A 21,232-nucleotide genomic window follows, 5' to 3' on the forward strand; every position below is an offset into this window, starting at 1 on the left:
TCATCCTTTCCTTCCCCTAGAATATTTTTAATTTCCATTTGATTAAATCTACAACCATGGAGAAGAAAGTCCAACTGTATTTAATTCAAAACTGAACAGAGCTATTACTTACCAATCTTACAAAAAGGCAAGATCCCCTCATTTCTATGTATAAATCATACTTCTTGAATTGAAGTACTATCAGAAGCTTACATTTTTAATTATAAAAAAATTATTCCAAAATTGGAAATATCCAGGGTTGCCTTACATTTAAATAGACATTCTGGTTTCTGCATCCTGTTGCTTTATGTCACAAATAATTGCATCTGGAAAAACACAATATGAGATCACTTCTGGAGATTCGACTTAGTCTTGAGTTTTTATATCATAATTTATTTCACGAGCACATAGACACCACGTTATAGGAGAACTTCCCCTTTGTTATTCTTTTTAAAAAAATGTTTGTATCGTGTTAACTATATTTCTAAATACTTTATGGTTATAAAGGGTGAGTGCAAGTGTGTATTCTATTTTCAAGAATGTCTATGAAAAATTACTTTCTCAAAGAGATCACAGCAATAAAGAATTTAATCCTTTTATTGAAAATATCATGAAACCATATTTAGATAAAGGAAGTCACTTCTATCAGATAGTGTTGAAATGCTTTTGAAACTGTAAGAATAGATGTCATGTTCATTAGACCCTTATTGAAGCATCCTGTGTCAGGAATTAGGCAGAGTCCTGGGAAGAGGACAGTAATTAAAAACACAGGGACAGTGGCCCTAAAGACACCCTGGTGTGACAGAGATGGAGGAGCAGTCAGGGTGACCACACTCAGAGAGGGGTGAAGTGGGCCAGGGATGGAGCGCAGGGACAGAACTGGCCAGAGAGGGCACTGCAGGGCTGGCGTGAGCTGGCCAGCCCTGTGTAGGGGAGCTGGGTGGGGGGAGAGCTAGCTGACGGTGGGGGGGGGAGGGAAGCTGGGCAGGTGAGCCCTGTGCAGGAGGGAGCTGGGGTGGGGGAGTAGGTGAGCCTTGTGTATGGGGAGCTCAGCGGGTGGGAGGGGTGCTGGGCAGGTGAGCTCTGTGCAGGAGGGAGCTGGGGTGGGGGAGTAGGTGAGCCTTGTGTATGGGGAGCTCAGCGGGTGGAAGGGGTGCTGGGCAGGTGAACCCTGTGCAGGAGGGAGCTGGGGTGGGGGAGTAGATGAGCCTTGTGTATGGGGAGCTCAGCAGGTGGGAGGGGTGCTGGGCAGGTGAGCTCTGTGCAGGAGGGAGCTGGGGTGGGGGAGTAGGTGAGCCTTGTGTATGGGGAGCTCAGCAGGGGGGAGGGGTGCTGGGCAGGTGAACCCTGTGCAGGAGGGAGCTGGGGTGGGGGAGTAGGTGAGCCTTGTGTATGGGGAGCTCAGCGGGTGGGAGGGGTGCTGGGCAGGTGAGCTCTGTGCAGGAGGGAGCTGGGGTGAGGGAGTAGGTGAGCCTTGTGTATGGGGAGCTCAGCGGGTGGGAGGGGTGCTGGGCAGGTGAGCCCTGTGCAGGAGGGAGCTGGGGTGGGGGAGTAGGTGAGCCTTGTGTATGGGGAGCTCAGCAGGGGGGAGGGGTGCTGGGCAGGTGAGCCCTGTGCAGGGGTAGCTGAGAAGGCTGAGACTGGGCACTGACAGCCAGGACAGGAAGGCCCCTGTGGGAAGGGGGAACTGGGAGGCTGGGAGAGCCTCCCCTGTCCTATGCAGCTCTGTCAACAGCTGCCCTCTCAGAAGACAGAGGGCGGCTGGGGACAGAGAATAGAGTGTGATCAGGACAAGAATGGGGATCTTCGGAGCCAGACAGATGTGGTGTGAGACCACGTAACGACTGACTTTCCCATACCTGGCTCCTCCTTATCTAGCAGTCTATCATTAATTCTCATAATCATTATGATTATTAAAGATCTGGTGGGGCAGACTAAGAAACTGGGGGTTTCATTCTGTAAGTGGCCAAAGTCAGCCCCTTTCTGTACCATTGTAACCATTAAACGCCTCCCATAACGGGTGAGAAGAAAGTCTGGAAGTCACTAACTTACTCTTACAGTTAAACGTAGAACAATGTAGAAAAACACCAAAAATTATGTAAAGATAAAAACAAGCCTTTGCATTTATTCTAAAATGTCTAGATCCTCCTTTAAAAAAAAAATAGGTGAATAGGTAGCTGGTCTTTGTCTATGCCTCTCTCTCTCAGACACACACACGGAAACACAAAACACAAACCATCTTGGGCATACCCATTGGGCACATCTTTGCAAACTTAATCCTAACGTTACTAATCTATTTATCTGAGAGTAGGAAGAAGAATAAATGTTCCAACAGATTAGAATTTCTGCTCTTTTGATATATTTAACTGTGAACCAAATTAGTGAAAATCAGCTAGAGAAAATTCAGTATCTGGAAAGGGTTATGCAAGTCTCTTCATATAAAAAGAGGCAAGCGATGCGATTGGAACAAACACGAGGGGGAGAACCTTGGGCAGGGGGAGAAGATGCTGTTATTATAAACTGGGAAAAGGGAAAGTGTCGGCTGCACACCCAGGGGTGCAACTCCTGGTACCCCCGTTTGCAGCTGCAATCTCATTCTAAGAGTTCCTCTTAATCTTCTTGAACCTCAGTGGACAGACACCATCATCTCTACTTCACAGTTGGGGAAAGACTTTCAGAAGAACGAAAGCACATGGACCCAGTGCCCGTGGAGCTGAGTGTCAGCCCCTGTCCAAGCCACAGGCTATGAGAAGTAGCTGGAGGGCAGGTGCATGTCTGTTAGTGAAGAATGGGGCCCTTGACTCAGACACACTGGATTTAAATCCATTTATAAGCCCTAATACCTTGGCATGGTTACTGATTCTCTCCAATATTCATTTTCCTCATGTTTAAAATTTGAACAGATTTATTCTGAACATTAAATAAACACACATGAAAACACCCAGAACAGTGTCCGACAGGGCGAATATTATCAAGTTTAACATTTGAAGCTGAGTGTCATTTGGTTACCATTATCCATAATATTATGTCAGTTCCCTTCTGTGAGTGTTTTGTCTCCCCTGCAACTCAAGCAGCTTTTATGGCCCTGCGATTCCTGATTTAAGTCCTGCTCCCGTGGAAGGGTAATAAAGTGACTGTAGTCGGCCTGAGAATCTAGTAAAAACTGTGCCGCCCTACAGTTTTGTGACCTGCTGTGAGAACACTCAGGTATTTTTCCATTCAGAGATATCAAAATTGAATATTTGCATAGATTCCTTCTTTCTGTTTGTGTACTAGTGACTTCCACTACATTTCTTCTGGGGCAAAGGGGCAAAGGAAAAGTAAAACATGTGCCAGATACATGCACATCATGTTGTGCCTGGGAGAACTCTTCAGCAGTTGTTAAAACCTGCAGCAAGGTAGGAATTGGACACAGCAATAATTCAGGCTTCCATTTACCTTTTGCCATCATATTTTTTTCTTTTTTAAGAACATAATTCTAATCCTGTGTTTTAAGTAAAATAATTAAAACTTTTACACTGGTACCTGTGTTTGACTTCCACGCATATTACATTTAAAGTAAAAACTAGATTTTTGCCTCTCTTCTATATCCTTGCAACTGACAACGGGCCAGGCCTTTGGAGGTGACTTCTCCTTCCACTGTGAAACCTAAAGGCAGCTTCACTCGTCGGAGGCCAGGGGCTCCACACTTGGGCTTGCAGCTGACACGCACCCTCTCCTGGCACATCATCAATATCTTTATTGGTCTCTCTCCAGCAGCTGACAGTACTTATTTTAAGAAATTATTACATTGCTGCCAATGGAACAATAAGGAAGAAACCCTGTATGTGAAATCCAATAGCAGATAATTCCTAGAGCACAGGTACCAGTAGACGCAGGTGAGAAGCTGGGCGGCCCTCTCCTGTCCGGGCCTGGTCCCGGTAACTCCTCCTGCCAGCTCCTCACGGCTTCCTCGTCTGCAAGTGAGGAAATGACCCCTCCTCGAAGGGTGTCTCCTAGAAACAGGGGCAGTGCAGATAAGGATAAAGTGCCTGCAGTTATAGCCCTGTCACTTGTGTGCTATTAATAACTCAACATGGGGAAGGAGGCTCCTGGTCCACAGGGAGCTTTGTGGGTCTCTGGGAGAGAGGGGGACTCCCGCAGGCAGCAGAGTCTCTCTGCCTCCTCCACCAGCTGTCCCTCCCACCCCCAAATCCAGGATCTCCCTTGCTGTACCTGGGAGCAGAGAAGGGTGACTGTGGAGCTGCTGCCTGCACCAGCCTGGGTCACCCGAGATAGCAGTGGTCTGAGATGCTTATCAGCGCACATGGGCTTGTGTTGAATTCTACGAAATTTACATGGACTTGGATGCAATGGCTTTTAAAAACGAAGTTTGGGACCTGAAATTTGGAAAGATAATCTGCTCCTGGACATGCCCTCCCAGGCTCTCCCGGCCCACGGCTGCCCGTGAAGCAGTACTTGGGGCGACGGGGCAGTCGGTGTGGCCCCTGGTGCTCGGGAAGCTCCTGCAGAGGAGTGATGCTGGGACCTCTGGCACCTGAGACCCACGTCATCTTCAGCCCAGGAAATACCAGGAGGCGTCTCTGAGAAGTGCGCGCAGTGCAAGTCCATGGTGCCAGTTCCACGGCCGCATCCTCCCTCCTTCCTGCTACAGTGTCCCCTCAGCCATCCCACCACACACCCAGCTGGTCTGCAAATAGGGCTAACTCCCGAGGGCGAGCATTCGTATGATCTCTGTCCTGCCTCTCTGCCCGCTGACTTGTCTCCGGACTCCTGAGTACAGATCGCAGTATCAGAAACGAAGGTGCAGAGATTCACACCTGGGCACGCTCACTTACGTGCACTCACTTTCCCAAACCCTTGGGAGCCTCCTGGGAGCTGCTGCAAAAGGGGACAGCTCTGGGAGGGAGAGAACCTCACACAGGTGCTGACAGTGGAGCCTGAGAGATGCTTTCTTGGGGGAGCGAGGGGGAACACCAGCCAGGAGAGGCCTGGGCGCAGCAGGCAGGGTCACACCCAGGGGAGGGCCGATAGCAGCGGGAGGTGGGCAGAGACACCCGGGAGGCATTACAGGGAAACACGGCCTCTATCATATGGGTGTGACATGGGGGATTCCCAACACCCCCCACCGCACCTGGAGCCGCCCCTACCCTGCAGAAAACATCCTGCTTGGTGACCTGTGCAGCTTGGCGCTGAGGGGTTCACAGGTGCTATGGAACAGCTTCTGAGTTGTGAAGCCCATAAACCACTCTTTAAGTTGTGTAGATCTTAGAAGAATCAACTTAAAAAAAGGTGTAGTGATTTATGGGGAAATATGAACGTAATTCCAGCTGAGGAATTCAGAAGGGTGGTGAGAGATAGACCATCTACGTCTCTCCCCTGCTCTAGCAAGCAGCATTTAAAGTGGAGTGTTAATTGTTTGGCTTAAAAGTGTAATTTATTTTTCACTGCTGAATTAGCAATACTTAGGCTTATTATGAATGCTTTAGTAAAGAGAGCAGATTAGTTAAGCTTTAGCACATGGTTCGGAGAGGTTTGTATTTGAAATTAAATATGAACCACACGAGTGAGCCGACCTGCAACAAAGACAGGGGTTGTCATCACATAAATTAAGCATCTGTTTTGTGCATTGCTGAAGTTAGTAGGTTTTATTCATAAAATATTTGCACCCCATACTCATAGCTGTTATTGCTTAGTGCCAAATGAATACATTTTCTATCTCAAGAAGCAAATGACTTTCCAACTTGTTAAACTTAACCCCCATGTCCATATGTTCAGGGATTTTCATATTCAGGAGAGGGGTTCATGAATGTGAAGGAAGTCATGTGTATTTTTATATGTAGTAGTTGTGATTCCAGAACCAGGATGACTGTAAATGGAAAGATGGGTCCGTGAACTGTAGATTTATTAGTCATGGGTAGAAATAATAAAGCAAAAAGCAGAGAAGTGTCAGAGCAGAGATTTTCAGTAGGTGGTTTAGAAACCGGTGACCCCCTCAGGTGCTTTCAATGACCTTGGGGGTGTGGTTCCCTGAACTGCCTAAAATTTGCAACAATTGTGTACTACACATGGTTAAGCACATTCCAGAAATTCTAGAAGTCTAAATATGTAAGAATTTCTTCAAATTCTCAAAGGGCTATGTGCCTTTTAAAAAGGTAGTTAACAACCATTTAGCTCTTTGGTTAGAAATAATGTAATGCTAAGAAATAGACATGAATTTATAGAAATAAACCAGCAGTCCGGAAGTTATTGTTGAAATTCAGGTTTGCTAATATGATAGAATTAAGAGGCAGGCCTGTGAATGGTGGCCGGGCCCTGGGCTCCTCCCTCATTAAAGGGATTGAGAGGCTCTGCAGTGTTTGGCTGGCTTGTTCTTCCTCCTTCCCCTGCGTGGGGATCTGCAGGAGGCTCTCACCAGACACCAGTGAAGGAGCCCTGATCTTGGACTTTCCACCTCCAAACTGTGAGAATAAGTTTCTGTTATTCACAAATTGCTCACACCAGGTACTCATACACCATCTCAACCTCTTTGCCGGATGCACTTGTATAAAATGTAAATTTGTTCATATGTTCCCTCTCTTTTGAGTCCTGCAACTGCTTTCTCCATGGTTGCATTGAAATGAATTATTTTATTTTTCAGTCCTCAGAAATTGCTATTGGTTTGAGAGATTGGATAATATTTCTCTTGGTATCACCTATAACCCTACCCTTGGTATATAGTAGGCATTCATTAAATATATTTGAGCAGTTTTTCTTAAACGAATTTTAAAATTTAATGCTGACATTTGCATGGCGTCCTTCCCTGCACCTTTGATTCTTGTCAGACCCCCATGGTGGAGCGACACCAGGGGGCTCTCATCCTCCGGAGGCAGGTTTGTCCTTCCTGTAGTCCCCCAACAAGCATTCAGCAGCATGTCTGCCCAGCACCGAGGATCTCCACTGGCAATTTGCCCCGGTAAGGAAGAATTGGGTTTGAAGGTCTAGCACAAGTGATTTGATACTATCAAGGACTCAATATGACAAGTACTTTTTTATATTTGATTTTAAAATTAGAGACAATTTCATTTATGACAGAAACACACCAGCATTCTAAAATGCTTTCTTTGAGATGAAGTTACAGGTGTGGACCACAGCACAGTAATCTGGAAATGTGAGTTATTTCCCAGGCTTGGGACCCCCTGAGTGTGAACTCAATTTTCCTGTGTCTTGTCTAAATAAAAAGTTCTAGGACCACAGACATAAAAAATAGCTTCTTACAGAGACATGGCTGTCCTCCAGCTTGGAATCCATACTTCTCTCTTCTTCTTTGTCCAGAACAGTCTACTCCACTGCCGGCTCCAGAGCAAGTGCTATCGTCGTGACACCGTCCTCTCTCTCACGCACACTCACACATCCATCCCACGTTTATTCCATGGCAAAGCAGGTGTTATTCATCTTTATTTGTTCAGAACACATCTCTCTCTCCACTAAACCTGCCATTCGATCCTACAATTCCACTACTAGGTATATATCCAGAAGATCAAAAATCACATTATAACAAAGATATTTGTACCAGAATATTTATTGCAGCCCAATTCATTATTGCTAAGTCATGGAAGAAGCCCAAGTGCTCATCAATCCACGAATGGATTAATAAATTGTGGTATATGTACACCATGGACTATTATGCAGCCTTAAAGAAAGATGGAGACTTTACCTCTTTCATGTTTACATGAATGGAGCTGGAACATATTCTTCTTAGCAAAGTATCTCAGGAATGGAAGAAAAAGTATCCAATGTACTCAGCCCTACTATGAAACCAATTTATAGCATTCAAATGAGGGCTATAACCCAGTTATAGCCCAAGAATATGGGGAAAAGGATGGAGGGATGGGTGAAGGGAGGGTGATTGGTGGGATTACACCTACAGTGCATCTTATAAGGGAACATGTGAAACTTACTGAATGTAGAATATAAATGTCTTAACACAATAACTATGAAAATGTCAGGAAGGCTATGTTAACCAGTTTGATGAAAATATTTCAAACGGTATATAAAACCAGCACATTGTACCCCATGATTGCATAAATGTACACAGCTATGATTTAATAAAAAAAAATTATGAGTGAAATCTTTTTCATTCATTCATCTTAGTCATTCTATCCCTTAATAGGTGATCAATAATATATAACAAAGTGAATTGAGAAATATTTCTTGTCTTCAAGGAATATGAAATTTAGTAAGGGAAATAAAACTTCCTGTATAAAAGAGGGTGATCGTTTTACTTCAGGAGTTAAAGGGAGAATCAGATTCACCTGGAGAGGACGAGCTGGTTTGCTCACACTTCACGCTGACTTTACTGGATGTATTAATAACCCACAGAAAAAGAATGGTGTCCTTCTGAGTGGCACTTTTCTTTTTTATACATTTATGGCTGACCCGAGCCTCAAACGGGAGCTCTGTGCAGCTACTAACTGGGAGCGCCTTATGCACATATGTGGAGAATTTCCAGTCCAGGAGATAGAGACGGTTCTCTTTACAAGGTAACTTATTGACCTTCTGGCAACAATCTCAGTTTCATGTTAGTTGTTAGAATCTAACTGATTAAGTCTGAACGCTGGCTGGAGTTTGTCTCTAGGTCTTCATAAGAGAAAAGCAGCACCTCCAGCTGTGTCCCCCTGACCCTGAGAGCTGCCCTCCTCGTCCCAGCGGCCACCTGGGGGGATCCAGAGGCAGGGGCCCTGCAGGTAATTCTCAGGACGTGTCCAGACCATCACCAGGGAAGTTCTCCTTTTGCTTGTTTAGTTTCCACGTAGGAGAGAAGCACAGAAGATGGAGCAGTATGGAAACGAACGCCAGCGCCTACCAACAGACCAGACTTGCTCACACCTGCGAGCACAGCAGAAATTTTATCTTTTGTTCCATGTGTAATTTCTTAGGTCAGAAAGAGAAGCTTCCCTGCCTAAAATTTCTCAAAAATGTTTTCTTTGGATTATTTCATGAGTTATTTTAAAGCATCATCTCACAGTATCAATTCCTATGTTCAAATACAAACTTAAATAATTAAATTAGCATTAGGTATAAAAACTATACGTTTTCCAAAGGCAAAGGTTGCTCCTGACTGGGGGATGAAGAAAGGAGGTGCAGCAGCCTTTGACCTGGTTTCTGAGGACAGGGATAGAATATTTCAAGCAGAAGGGATGAAAAGTTACCTAATGATTCAGGCTTCTGGGTCTACAGGGAGACCACAACCCATTTAGCCTGACTATGTAAATTCTGTAAATTGCACTACATTCCTTTTCTTTTCTTTTCTTTTATTTATTTATTTATTTGCAGTTTTTGGCTGGGGCTGGGTTTGAACTCACCACCTCCGGTAAATGGGGCCAGCGCCCTACTCCTTTGAGCCACAGATGCTGCCCCCATATACTATCTTTCTAAACCCCAACTTTATCCCATCAACAGGAACACAGGCACCCCCAGTTGCAGACGACCTGACTTCGGGACTTACAAACAGGCTCCCAAGGCTCCCCATAAGGGTAACTTGTAATTAAATAATTAACAATTCAGGCCAATCCCCATGGCATAACCATGGGGTTCCTTGGTGCAGCTTCTGAGGGCACTCAGCTAGTCTGGTGGGTGGAGAGGCAGCTGAATGAAACACAGATCATGAAGAATCGAAAGATCCAGCGCCAAAACCGTGGATGAGCAAAGGAAGAGCTGAGGCTTCTGTCAGGTGGAGCAGGGTCTGATGAGCCTGAAGAGCAGATCACGACCCTGAGAGGTGCACACAGGCACCAGGAGCATCAGTGAGACCATCGGCTGAGCGCATAAGAGCCAACACACAACCCTTATCACCACGTGCGTGCTGGTCATCAGGGATCTGAATTACATGCAAATCCAACCTGAAGTCGTTTTTCAGAATGTATCTGGTTCGTACCCAGGGGTGCCTGTGTTTGTGATGACCTCATAGAGCTGCTGTGGTTTGTGTATGAAAACCCACTTGAACTTCGTATCTAGTCGTCAGTCTTATAAACTCAGCAAAAGACACATACAAACACCCACAGACACATTCTTTCACACATCAACACCAAAGCTTTGTACCTCAGTTTGTAGATAATATCTTCTACATTATACATAAAAACCACCCAGCACACACACTCTAAACGTGCACACACACACCCCCGCCCCCACACACACCCCTTCCTATGACCCTGGAGTGTACTGCAGAGGACAGGGACGTTCTCAGTGGGCCAAGGACGCTTCCTTCGTCAAGCCAAGTGTTTCGTGCACTCAATCGTGTTGGAATATGTGCAAATTTGGGAGCAGAGATCTTTATCCTTTATAAAATATGTCTTAAAACTGCATTTGACTCTTCGAATACTAAAGATAATTCTGGAAATTTCCTGTTTCCAGTAGTGGCAAAGTAGGTTGCATTAGATTGACTCCCCTGATAATCACATGTACAAACTCTGGACAAAATATTGAAAAATCAAATTTTGAAAGCATTAAATATTTACCCAAACCCATGTAAAATGAAAAGAATTTTTGCAATGAGAGAAACACAGAGAAGAGACACATGTTTTCTCATCTTTTCCCAGGAAGGGATGCCCCATTCTCCAGGTCCTGAGCAACAGGGTTCAGGCAGAAACTGGTGGTCCCACAGGGCTTATAAAGCAGAGGCCGAATTTGGGGTGTGCCAGAGCTGCTGAACCTGGGAGGAAGAATCACAGGGAAAGAGTTGCAGGGTGAAGAGCCCCAATCTGGGCGGGAAACTTCCCTCATACCCTGGCTGACTCCTGAATAGTGCAGCTGGAGTAAGACTTCAGCATTTAACATTAAAATGTTGGCTAGAAGACTCAGAGATCTGACCAGGGGTCTCTGAAGAGCTGGCTGGTGCTCAGAACTGGAGATGTGAGTGCTCGCCAAAGTCACAAACATCCTGAACATTCCAGGCGTCCCAGGAGACTCCAGGGAAAGGTCAGCCTTACCAGTAACAGGCAGGCCTCGGCCCCACAGCAGCAGCATCCCTACAGCCCTACTGGGTACCCTAGGCCCTGCTTTCTGGAGGTTCCAGCTTGGGAATTGGTCTTCCCTGGCCCCAGGAAACCAGACTGGGCCACGTTGGGAGCTGGTGCTGGGAGGAGGTGCCTGTGGGCACACAGTGGGCACATCGCGGTCCTCAGTCTCCTTTGAACATGTAACACTGAACTCACCCTGCAGATGTGGGTGTTCCTTGATTCCTCACAGAAAAGAGCTCCACAGAGATGTGATGTAGGGAACCTTCAAACACACACACAGGGAAAAAGTGACAGACCAGGAGATGGAAGATGACCATAAAAAACGGGGAGAAATCTAAGAGATGGCATGGCTGAGCATCCGTGTCCGCAAGGCAGGCAGGCAGCATGTGAGGCCACCAGCCAAACACTGCGTCTGAATGTGGACAGGGAAACTTCTACTGCTGCAAAACCACGGGACGGCCGTACACATAGGACAGTGTCCACACACCGCTAGACACACCATTATCACAGGCACATGGGTCCCACACTGCACAGAAGCAAGTGGGTGTCTGGAATATAAAGAGAAACCACATAAATTGGAAGAATGTGGGAAAACCTTCAGTTATTGCCGTTGTTTCCAAAACCATGAAAAGATCTCACTGCATAGAAACCCTGTGAAGGTTACAAAGGGGGGAAAGCTTTTCTTTTTCATGCTGTAAGCTGGAAAAGACACATGTGGGATGCACTCTGGGGTTTCCATGAACCAGTGAATGGGGAGCCTTCAGCCTTCAAGTTCTTTAGAAAACACAAGAAGAGACCTGTGCATGCTGACAACGGTGGTGAGTGCATGGAATGACCAATCTGAGAAATGCCTGATGAGCGCCAACCATGTGGGAAGGACTTCAGTTTCCAAGTTCCCTTCAACTGCATGAAAAACTCAACCACAGAGAGAAGCCCCATTAATGTAAACATGAATGTAAACAATAGCAAAGTGTTCATTTCCTCCCATCACTTTTAAGTACATGAAAAGGCTCATATTGGGGAAAGCCCAAGGATGTCAATGACATTCTGATCCCTTCAGGTGTTCCAGCATCTTCCAAACACATGAAAGAGCTCACAGGGGTCAGGAGCCATTTCAATGTGGGCAGGCAGCAGGGCATGCAGCATTCCTGATTTGTTCCAAAGATAGAACTCCTGCTGCAGCGAAATCAGGAAAAGTTGTGGGAAAAACTTCACCTCTCCCTACATGTGTGAATAATGAAAATACCCAGTGAAAGGAAGAAAGGTGGGAAAGCCTTGACAGAGCCTGTGGGCCCACAGGACAAGGTATGCTGGAGAGAAGCCCCTCCACCGCAGAGCGAGCAGGTGTACTTCACCATCATGGGCCACAGGACAAGGTATGCTGGAGAGAAGCCCCTCCACCGCAGAGCGAGCAGGTGAACCTCACCATCGTGGGCCACAGGACAAGGTACGCTGGAGAGAAGCCCCTCCACCGCAGAGCGAGCAGGTGTACTTCACCATCATGGGCCACAGGATAAGGTATGCTGGAGAGAAGCCCCTCCACTGCAGAGCGAGCAGGTGAACCTCACCATCGTGGGCCACAGGGCAAGGTATGCTGGAGAGAAGCCCCTCCACTATAAAGCGAGCAGGTGAACCTCACCATCGTGGGCCACAGGACAAGGTATGCTGGAGAGAAGGCCCTCCACTGCAGAGCGAGCAGGTGAACCTCACCATCGTGGGCCACAGGACAAGGTATGCTGGAGAGAAGGCCCTCCACTGCAGAGCGAGCAGGTGAACCTCACCATCGTGGGCCACAGGACAAGGTATGCTGGAGAGAAGGCCCTCCACTGCAGAGCGAGCAGGTGAACCTCACCATCGTGGGCCACAGGACAAGGTATGCTGGAGAGAAGGCCCTCCACTGCAGAGCGAGCAGGTGAACCTCACCATCGTGGGCCACAGGACAAGGTATGCTGGAGAGAAGGCCCTCCACTGCAGAGCGAGCAGGTGAACCTCACCATCGTGGGCCACAGGACAAGGTATGCTGGAGAGAAGGCCCTCCACTGCAGAGCGAGCAGGTGAACCTCACCATCGTGGGCCACAGGACAAGGTATGCTGGAAAGAAGCCCCTCCACGGCAAAGCGAGCAGGTGAACCTCACCATCACAGGTCACAGGACAAGGTATTGTGGAGAGAAGCCCCTCCAAGGCAAAGCGAGCAGGTGAACCTCCCCATCCTCCCCACGTGGGTCTGCCTGTGCACAGCTAACTCGGGCACCAGCATCAGGAAATTCCCCGGCTGTCTCAAGGTCATTTCCAGCTTCCCTTTTCCTTCTTAGTCTTACACTGTGTATTTTTTTTCTCAGAGATGTTAAAAAATTAACACCTACCTCATACTGGAAATATTCTCTTTGGCAGTGCAGGGTGGGTCTGAGGTGGAGGGCTGAGGAAGCAGAGGCAGGGCAGAACCACAGGACACTCACTGCTGGACCATACAACATCCACTGACCATCATCCCCAGCTCTGCACCAGCCACCTCAGCCAGAATAGTCTCAGAACTGCTCTTGGTGTCCCAGAGACATACACCCATGGGACACTCAAATTTCTCTGTGTCCCTAACTGGCCTTTTCCAAGTTTTCTGGCACATTCCACCTCTCATGAGCTGTTGAGCAGTGTGTGCACTGCCTGTCCATGGCCATCTTATGTTGGCTGCCCCACGGCCAGTGTCCTCCCCCCACCCCATGGCTAGCACTTTCTTCTGGAACTGCCCCCTCCCTGCAGTGGCCATGTCACAGAGGCTCCACAGGCCAAGGAGGTGCCTCGCCATACATGCCCCTGGCACAAGCTGCCCTGAATTCCTGGTGAACTGCACCCTGGCACCACAGATGCCTCTGCCTTTGCTGAACTTCACAGGCATGGGAGAGGCCCGGTCCTTCCTATCTTGGCAATGCCCACTGTTCCCTGGTGGGTGGGGTGTCCTGAAGGGAGGTGGGGAATGAGGAAGGCAGGTCACCAGGGAACCTCCCAACACTGTATCTTCAAGTTTCTGAATTCATGTGTGTATGTCTGGGTTTACCCACCTGTGTGCACAGTGTCACAGTGGCTGGGATTTTGTATGTTGGTCTGGGGGCTGTGTCTGCATAGTTTTAAATCCAAATGCTTTAATTTCCTTTTTTTACTAGATTCCCTTGGAGCACCTCCCTCAACACATAGAGTAAGACCAGTGTGAACAGACAGCCTAATTTTGTTTTCATCTTAGATATTAAAAATCGAGTTTTTCACTATCAAAATGATGTGGGTTTTTCACAAGTTCAAAAAGTTGTCTTCTATTCTTAATCATTATGGATTTTAATTATGAATGTTAAATTCTATCAGATTGTCTTTTTCCTCCTTTGAGATGATTGTCATTTTTCTATCATTCTGATAATGTGATCTATTAGATTGATCAATCTTCATATGTTTATCCATACATTTCAGGAATACATCTTACTTGGCTATGTTATATTAAAGAAAAGAGAACTCAAAAATTTTTAGAGAAAGATAACAAAATTGGTACCAACAATGTATTATCAATAATGCCCATTACACACTAAGAAAATAAGTGAAAAATACTACAAAGACAAATAAATACGAACATGAAATTTATAGTCAAGGGGAAAAGCACCCAATATTGACAGACCTACAAATGACCTAGATTTTGAAATGAACAATGACTTTAAAAATAATTATATGTAAAAGAATCTATGGAATAGGTGGATAAAATTGGTAAAAATACTTGTGATGATGGAGAATTTCAAAACAATAATGTAACCTGTAAGAAAGTTGGAAATTGAGAAAGGGACTATTCTGTATATGAGAATAAAAGACCTGAAAATTAAAAAAGTTATTAGATGATATCAACAGAAGATGCAGCACACAGAATAACCACTGAACTTGAAAATACATCAGCAAAAATAATCCAGCTAATCATAGGGAGAAAAAAGACAGCAAAATAAATAAAACAACAAAAAATCCTAGAGCCGGATGACCAGTGGGCGCCATTAAGTAAACAAATATGAAAGTGGTTTGAGTCCCAGAAAGAAGACGGACTGAGGAGAAATAAAATATGTTTATGTAAAAAATGCTGATCAAAATGTTCTAAATTTAACCAAAACACCCACTCACAGATCCAGAAAACCTCAAACAAACAAAATGAAAAGACTGAGGAACAAATGCCTTGTAAGTAGACAGAGGAAAGAAGACCTGACGAACAAGGGGACAAAGTGTTTCTCTTTGACACGGTTCAAACCAAGACAATGAAGCAACCTCATTCAAAGCTGAAAAAAATTAAGAAAACACTGACAACATAGACTACAATATCTGGTAAATATGTTTTCCAAAAGTTAAAGACATTTTCAGACAAGTTAAAGCTTAAGTAATGTGTTGCTGGATGGCTTGCACTATAAAAAATACTAAAGGAACTTCTCCCCCAGAATCAAAATGATGTCACAGTGAAACAAGGAGTTAAGGAAATGAAGGTAGGTAACAGAATATTGTAAACATGTTGGAATTTTTAAATTATTTCTTGCTTTTTAAAAATTATTAAAGGAATCTATATGGAAATGTTTAAATAATGAAAGAAATGTTTTAACTATGTTTTGTTTTAAAAATTATTATTTTTATTATTATTTTTTATTGTTGGGGATTCATTGAGGGTACAATAAGCCAGGTTACACTGATTGCAATTGTTAGGTAAAGTCCCTCTTGCAATCATGTCTTGGCCCCATAAAGTGTGCCAGACACCAAGGCCCCACCCCCTCCCTCCATCCTCTTTCTGCTTACCCCCCATAACCTTAATTCATTAATTGTCCTCATATCAAAATTGAGTACATAGGATTCATGCTTCTCCATTCTTGTGATGCTTTACTAAGAATAATGTCTTCCACTTCCATCCAGGTTAATACGAAGGATGTAAAGTTTCCATTTTTTTTAATAGCTGAATAGTATTCCATGGTATACATAAACCACAGCTTATTAATCCATTCCTGGGTTGGTGGGCATTTAGGCTGTTTCCACATTTTGGCGATTGTAAATTGAGCTGCAAGAAACAGTCTAGTACAAGTGTCCTTATGATAAAAGGATTTTTTTCCTTCTGGGTAGATGCCCAGTAATGGGATTGCAGGATCAAATGGGAGGTCTAGCTTGAGTGCTTTGAGGTTTCTCCATACTTCCTTCCAGAAAGGTTGTACTAGTTTGCAATCCCACCAGCAGTGTAAAAGTGTTCCCTTCTCTCCACATCCATGCCAGCATCTGCAGTTTTGAGATTTTGTGATGTGGGCCTTCTCACCGGGGTTAGATGATACCTCAGGGTTGTTTTGATTTGCATTTCTCTAATATATAGACATAATGAACATTTTTTCATGTGTTTGTTAGCCATTCGTCTGTCATCTTTAGAGAAAGTTCTATTCATGTCTCTTGCCCATTGATATATGGGATTATTGGCTTTTTTCATGTGGATTAATTTGAGTTCTCTATAGATCCTAGTTATCAAGCTTTTGTCTGATTGAAAATATGCAAATATCCTTTCCCACTGTGTAGGTTGTCTCTTTGCTTTGGTTATTGTCTCCTTAGCTGTACAGAAGCTTTTCAGTTTAATGAAGTCCCATTTGTTTATTTTTGTTGTTGTTGCAATTGCCATGGCAGTCTTCTTCATGAAGTCTGTCCCCAGGCCAATATCTTCCAGTGTTTTTCCTATGCTTTCTTTGAGGATTTTTATTGTTTCATGCCTTAAATTTAAGTCCTTTATCCATCTTCAATCAATTTTTGTGAGTGGGGAAATGTGTGGGTCCAGTTTCAGTCTTTTACGTGTAGCCATCCAGTTCTCCCAACACCATTTATTGAATAGGGAGTCTTTCCCCCAAGGTATGTTCTTGTTTGGTTTATTGAAGATTAGGTGGTTGTAAGATGTTAGTTTCATTTCTTGGTTTTCAATTCGATTCCAAGTGTCTATGTCTCTGTTTTTGTGCCAGTACCATGCTGTCTTGACCACTATGGCTTTGTAGTACAGACTAAAATCTGGTATGCTGATGCCCCCAGCTTTATTTTTATTACTAAGAACTGCCTTAGCTATACGGGTTTTTTCCTGGTTCCATACAAAACGCAGAATCATTTTTTCCAAATCTTGAAAGTACGATGTTGGTATTTTGATAGGAATGGCATTGAATAGGTAGATTGCTTTGGGAAGTATTCATTGCTTTAGATGCCTACATTCAAAAAACAGAAAGAGAGTGCATCAACAATCTCACAAGAGATCTTATGGAATTGGAAAAAGAAGAACAATCTAAGCCTAAACTCAGTAGAAGAAAAGAAATATCCAAAATCAAATCAGAGATCAATGAAATTGAAAACAAAAGAATCATTCAGAAAATTAATGAAACAAGGAGTTAGTTTTTTGAAAAAATAAATAAAATAGATAAACCATTGGCCAGACTAACGAGGAATAGAAAAGTAAAATCTCTAGTAACATCAATCAGAAATGATAAAGGGGAAATAACAACTGATCCCACAGAGATACAAGAGATCATCTCTGAATACTACCAGAAACTCTAAGCCCAGAAATTTGACAATGTGAAGGAAATGGATAAATATCTGGAATCACACCCTCTCCCTAGACTCAGCCAGGAAGAAATAGAGCTCCTGAACAGACCAATTTCAAGCACTGAGATCAAAGAAACAATAAAAAATCTTCCAAACAAAAAATGCCCTGGTCCAGATGGCTTCACTCCAGAATTATATCAAACCTTCAAGGAAGAGATTATTCCTGTACTGCAGAAATTATTCCAAAAAATTGAGGAAGAAGGAATCTTCCCCAACACATTCTATGAAGCAAACATCAACCTGATACCAAAACCAGGAAAAGACCCAAACAAAAAGGAGAATTTCAGACCAATCTCACTCATGAATATAGATGGAAAAATTCTCAACAAAATCCTAGCCAATAGATTACAGCTTATCATCAAAAAAGTCATTCATCATGATCAAGTAGGCTTCATCCCAGGGATGCAAGGCTGGTTTAACATACACAAGTCCATAAACGTTATCCACCATATTAACAGAGGCAAAAATAAAGATCACATGATCCTCTCAATAGATGCAGAAAAAGCATTTGATAAAATCCAGCATCCTTTTCTAATTAGAACACTGAAGAATATAGGCATAGGTCGCACATTTCTAAAACTGATTGAAGCTATCTATGACAAACCCACAGCCAATATTTTACTGAATGGAGTAAAACTCAAAGCTTTTCCTCTTAGAACTGGAACCAGACAAGGTTGTCACCTTTACTATTCAACATAGTGCTGGAAGTTCTAGCCAATACAATTAGGCAAGACAAGGAAATAAAGGGAATCCAAATGGGAGTAGAGGAGGTCAAACTCTCCCTCTTTGCTGACGACATGATCTTATACTTAGAGAACCCCAAAGACTCAACCACAAGACTCCTAGAAGTCATCAAAAAATACAGTAATGTTTCAGGATATAAAATCAATGTCCACAAGTCAGTAGCCTTTGTATACACCAATAAAAGTCAAGATGAGAAGCTAATTAAGGACACAACTCCCTTCACCATAGTTTCAAAGAAAATGAAATACCTAGGAATATACCTAACAAAGGAGGTGAAGGACCTCTATAAAGAAAATTATGAAATCCTCAGAAAGGAAATAGCAGAGGATATTAACGAATGGAAGAACATACCATGCTCATGGACAGGAAGCATCAACATTGTTAAAATGTTTTAAAAATTATTTAAGAGAAAAATTACTGTTTAAAACAAAACTAAAACAGTGTAGTTTGGGCCTTAGAACCAATGCGAAAGTGAAATATATGATAACAGTACAAAAAGTGGAGGATGTTGTGAGAGTCTTATTATTTCTTTCTTTAGTCTTATTTTTGCCTCAAGCATTTTGAGCCTCTGATATTATATTACCACCCACATCTTCTTGATGTAGTCATCTTTTATAGTTATTAAATGAACCTCTTTGTTTAAGTTCTATTTTACTTACTGGATATTGGTATAGGTATAAGAACTTGATATACTTATGTTTATATAATAAAGTTTCACTTATTTTTACTTTTGACATTTTTGTTTGTATAATTAAATTGTGCCCCTTATAAATAGTACGTAGTTTGGTCTTTCTTACAAATTCTGACAATCTCTTCCTCTTAATTGTACTGTCAAGTCCATTAACGTTTAATGTAATTACCAATGTGATTAGATTTAAACTTAACAACTTGCTGTTTGTTTCCTTTTTCTCTTTCTCCCACCGTCTTTATGCTTAATCAAGTAATTATTAGTACCACACTCTTTCTCTTCTGTTGCCTTTTAACCCTTCTTGTCTTTTTGTTTTGTTTTCTCATAGATAAACCTTAACTTACATCAATACTCAAATAACATTTTCTGAGTTGAAAAGTGATTCAACTGGCAAACAAGTGTGATTCACTTATTATGGTCCAAATCAGTGAAGACACTGGATTCTACTTTTGCACTGACAGGCAGGATCCAGCTGGTCTGTCCCCATCCTTCCAAACCACTTTCCTTGCTTCCCTCTGCCTCATGCCCCAGTCTCCCAGGACACTTGTCCTCACCATGTTGGAGTGCTGTCCCCAGGTGAGGGCACTATTGGCTGACCTGTCAGCACCATGCTGTTTGCTCCTCTGTCCATGCTAGTCCTCCCTCAACTGTGTATTTTCTGTCATAGACACTGCAGTGGCCGTCCCAGGCTTACTGCTTTTCTCCAGATGCACACATCTACGTGTCCCCAATCTCAGCTGCCCACACCTCTCTGCCTGTAAACCTGAACACACAGGTAAGCCTGGCTCCCCACAGCGTCCTTCCCATCTCCTTCACCACCAATGCCCTGTGTCCCTCCACTGCAGGTGAGCTTTTCCCACCTTCAGTCTGTGGCAGCCCTGTCTCTGGGGAGACTTCCCTCTGCCGGCTGTCTACAGCTGTCTCCTGGAGCTAAGTGGGTCCCTCCCTGCTGTCCCTCCAGTCATTTCTTAACATTTTCTTTCTCTTTTATTTTGTAAAATAACATCATTGTCTTCCTCCCCTCCTTCCCTCTCCCCCTCCTCCCCTTCACCCTCCCCTCCCTCCTCCCCTTCACCCTCCCCTCCCTGCTCCCCTCCCCTCTTCCCCTCCTCTTCTTCCTCTCCTCCCCTCCCTCCTCTCCCCCTCTTCCTTTCCTCCTCCCCTCCTCCCCCCTCTTCCTTTCCTCCTCCCCCTCCTCCCCCTCCTCCCATCCTCCCCCCTTCCTCCCCTCCTCTTCTTCCCCTCCTTCTCCTCCCTCCTCCCCCCATTCTTCTTCCTCCTCTGACCTCTAAACTGGTCCCCAACAGAATTTTTCCCTGTTTTTCACTTTATCTATTTCCTCCTCAATGGTCTCAAATACACATATCTGATTCTTTTTTTTTTTGCAGTTTTTGGCCAAGGCTGGGTTTGAACCCACCACCTCCATCATATGGGACTGGCGCCCTACCCCTTAGAGCCACAGGTGCTACTCACATATCTGATTCTTATATATAATCTCAAAATTCACATTTTTAAACTTTATCTCACTCTCAAGAGCCTGAATCCACACATTATTTGCCTTATAAAGTTCCTAATCTTAAATATAAACTGACAACTTAAAAAAAATTAGTAATCCTAACACTCAGGAGGCCGAGATGGGTGGATCACTTGAGCTCACAAGTTTGAGACCCTGTCACTAAAAGAAAAAAAAAAAATAGCCAGGTGTTGTGGTGGGCACCTATAGTCCCAGATACTCAGGAGGCTGAGGCAGGAGGATTGCTTGAGCCCGAGAGTTTGAGGTTGCTGTGAGCTGTGACAATGGCAAAACATTCTACCCAGGTTGACAGGTGAGACTCTGTCTCAAAAAAAAAAAAAAAATTCAAATAAAATTTATTTCCTAAATCTGCTAGTAAAGTTGTGGCAGGAAGCTTCTGTTAGCTCTTGCAAGGCCATGTGAAGACATTTAATGTAAGTGGAAATATAGGATATGGGACTTTTCCCATTTTCCTCCTGTAGTGTGATTTTTTTTTCTAGCTCATCATTGCTGTAGCTTGTGTCTCCTTTAACTACCCTGTTTCTCCAAAAATAAGACAGTGTCTTATTTTAAGGTGTGCTCCCAAAGATGTGCTAGGTTTTATTTTCAGGGGACATCTTATCTTTCCTGTAAGTAGGTCTTATTTTCGGAGAATGTCTTATTTTCGGGAAACGGGGAACTTGGAGCCCTGTCCAGCTACA

The sequence above is a fragment of the Nycticebus coucang genome, chromosome 19 (genome assembly GCF_027406575.1).
Source record: "Nycticebus coucang isolate mNycCou1 chromosome 19, mNycCou1.pri, whole genome shotgun sequence".
Lineage (NCBI taxonomy): Eukaryota > Metazoa > Chordata > Mammalia > Primates > Lorisidae > Nycticebus > Nycticebus coucang.